Below are 3,698 nucleotides of genomic sequence, written 5' to 3'. Positions count from 1 at the left end.
TTTTAAGCAGCCAACAAAATACAAATCTTAGTCCATCTCTCTAACTGACAATCGGTTTGATTCTAAGGATCGAAATATAAAAGGAATGGAGAACCCACCTCCTCCACCCCCTTCACAAACTGCCGGTAAAACAAATCCTTACTTACGTATTATCCTATAGAAATATTTAATAAGTTGTTGTTTTGAGTGATCCTTTAGAAATTTGATAACTCAAACATTAATTTAGCACCAACAATGTTTTATGCTTTAGAAGTTGACTCAATATTTTTTGTTTTATAGTTGGTTATCCACCTAAGAAAAGCACTGTCAAAATTTTACTCTCATCAGAAAATAATATATATATATGGAATTTGTTAATTTATTCACCTAAGATTTCTTTGAATATTGTTATCTTAGCATTTGATTCAATAATTTATATATATCATTTTTTGAATTTCTAGGTTTTATTTACACTATTAGAATAATTTGGTAGACAATATAGTCACATATTGAGTGATAGAAAAATATATTGTGCTCGCTCCATTAATCTGTGAGAAAATCTATATAACATCATTAAAAGAATTCATAAAAGGTATTAATATCTTGAATTTAGCAGTTAATTACATGACAACATCTTATTTTCACACACTTTTCTAATTTTCGATTGTTGCTGGTTCATAAGGTACTAAGATTTTTAAAGCTTTCAAATGTGAGTTTTGATAATAAAAGAACTAAACTAAATAAAATCTAATTGTCATGCTATTATATATGTTGTCCGTGCTACATATATTTTGATGTATATATATTATTAGTTAATTTAAACATAGGTTAATTATTTATAGTTTGCTTAGAAATTTCCGATAATGTTAAACCTTAAAGTAAAATAACATCACCATCACTGTTAAGCGCATTACACCTAAACCCAATATGTAACTAATACTTAGAAATTTCCGATGATGTTAAACCCTCAACGAAACTGTAACACGTTAGGATAAAAGTCAATTCAACAGAAACAAATAACTCTAAAAAATTAACATCCATGAATAAATGATCATTTAAACCAACGTTAAAAGACAATAAAAGCATCTACTTAAACTCACCCTATTTACCACATTTACACAAAGTCTTCAGCCCCCACAAATACCTCAACAATGAGTAATATACCACTTATATCTCATCGGATTTCACATCAAACAAGATCTACAGGTGGAAACCCAAAGCGAACCCTCCATATCTACATCCTCAGACCCAATACAACACAATCCGTGATTGATTTTCAATTTCAATCAATGATCGACAGCCAAGGTAATTTAGTGACACCATATCTGAAATCATGTAAGATATGTTAACATATCACGACATTGACCACCCCAATTCAACATACCTTATTGAAGAAACCAAACAATATGTGATGAATGAAGCTAGAGCCAACATCAATACCTTCGCTAATGATCTTCAAGTTACTCTTACTATCAAAGATTACAACCCAAATGCAACATCAAGACTAGACGTTGATCTGATCATTACTGATTTAGAGGATACTAATAGGCCTCCAACTACGGAAGAGGAAATCGATATATGTATTGTATGCTTCGGAAATTACAACCAACACAACAATCTTTGCATCCTTGCTTACGGCCATAGTTTCCATTTCGCATGCATTGACCAGTGGCTTCGAAGAAACATAAGTTGTCCGATATGTAGAAAAACTAATCTATGATGCCAAGCTTCTCTGAAAAAATAAAAAAAAATTATTGAATTCTAAATTGCCATATCAGTTTTGTCTTCATGTTAACTTCATCCTCCTAACCTAATGTTACCGATTACTTGGTGGCGTTTATCTATTTAAACTAAAATACCATTTTTAATAAAGATGATGTTTTTTTAACTTTTTCCTATTGTTAACATATACTTTCAAAACTAAACATTAATCTAATATCATGTATTCAACATTTTTATGTTATTATCAATTTTTATTTAATTATAAAAAATCAATTACCTCAATTATTTTCTGAATTATTATTTAATTATAAGATTATAGAAACACACAAAAAAAACTTTGTTGAAATTTTTTAGGTATGTGTTGGTTTTGCAGGAAAAAACCTTCGCTTTATCATAATCATTATTAAATAAAATATATGGTTAAGAGTTATATAGATAAACTTAGTGTATTAATTTCGGCAAAAATATTATCATTTCCTAACTAATTATTCTACACATTATTATCGTTATTAGTTTATTTAGATCATAGTTACATTGTAAAATGACTCAGATAATATACGAAGACTGGGAGAGATCTATCCTCATATATGAAGACGGGGAGAGATCCAAAGAGAGGAAATATAACTATACAATTATTTGTTTGCGGTCCCTACTTTTTTAAATAATCTTCTTCCTCCCATCTTAAGCAATTGCACAAGCATTATATAACATATTTGGTAATAATCTTCTACTTTAACGTTTTCCTTTGGTAAGAAATCGAAGTTCAGTCAAACCCCCACGTGGTCACGCTTTTGTCGGTCGGACGAGTTCACATGGTGTAGTCTTGCTTCAAGCACCTACTAACGTTTATATATATGTGTACTGTTACGAGAAGAACTGGAATTTTATTGTATCGCGAGAATTTAAATAAGGGCAAAATTTATACCCGTAGAATTTATAACACTGATAGAAAGATTATTACAGAGGGAAGAGAAGAGTGAATGATGCGTATTCAAATGATCGAAATCGATCATATATATAGAAAAGAAATTTACTGTGCAAATAGTACAGCGGGCCCCACATCTTTTATATTTTCAACAAAAACGGCTCCTCCTCCTATTTTTGACTTTCGTAACTCTCCCCCTTGGGGGCCGGTGTCACTATCCGCTCTTGCTTAACGTCTTTGTTGCCTCGTTAAAAACCTTTCTAGGAAAACCCTATGGGAAAAACCATAGTAAGGTAAAAAGAGTACAACTACGTAAGCTCCCCCTCGAATGAGCAGTCATAGATCTTTCTGATGACGCATTCCAATGTTGTGGATGTGTTTTCTGAATACCGAAGTCGAAAGTGATTTTGTGAAGAGGTCAGCTGCATTGTCGCATGATTGGACATATCTTACTTCAATCTCTTTCTTCTTCACGAGCTCTTGAGTGTATGAGAAGAACTTCGGATGAATATGCTTCGTTCTATCGCTTTTAATATATCCGTCCTTTGTTTGAGCAACACATGCTGCATTATCTTCATATAGAATAGTTGGCTCCGTATTTTCGTCAATCCCGCTGCTTGAACAGATGTGTCGGCTCATTGATCTCAGCCAAACACATTCTCTACTTGCTTCATGGAGTGCAATGATCTCAGCATGATTTGAAGAAGTAGCCACAAGCGTTTGTTTCTGAGAACGCCAAGATATAGCAGTGCCTCCGATCGTAAAAACGTATCCTGTTTGCGATCGGGCTTTGTGTGGATCTGAAAGATATCCTGCATCTGCAAAACCAACCATTTGACCTTTTGAACTTTTAGGATAAAACAAGCCTAAATCAATGGTCCCTTGGAGGTAACGAAAAACATGTTTAATCCCATTCCAATGTCTTCGAGTTGGAGATGAGCTGAATCTTGCCAAAAGATTCACAGCAAATGATACATCAGGCCATGTACAATTTGCAAGACACATCAGCGCTCCAATTGCACTTAGATATGGTACTTCCGGACCAAGTATCTCTTCTTTCTCCTCAGGTGGT

The sequence above is a fragment of the Brassica oleracea genome, chromosome C7, assembly GCF_000695525.1.
Source record: "Brassica oleracea var. oleracea cultivar TO1000 chromosome C7, BOL, whole genome shotgun sequence".
NCBI lineage: Eukaryota > Viridiplantae > Streptophyta > Magnoliopsida > Brassicales > Brassicaceae > Brassica > Brassica oleracea.
This window is presented reverse-complemented; position numbering follows the sequence as displayed.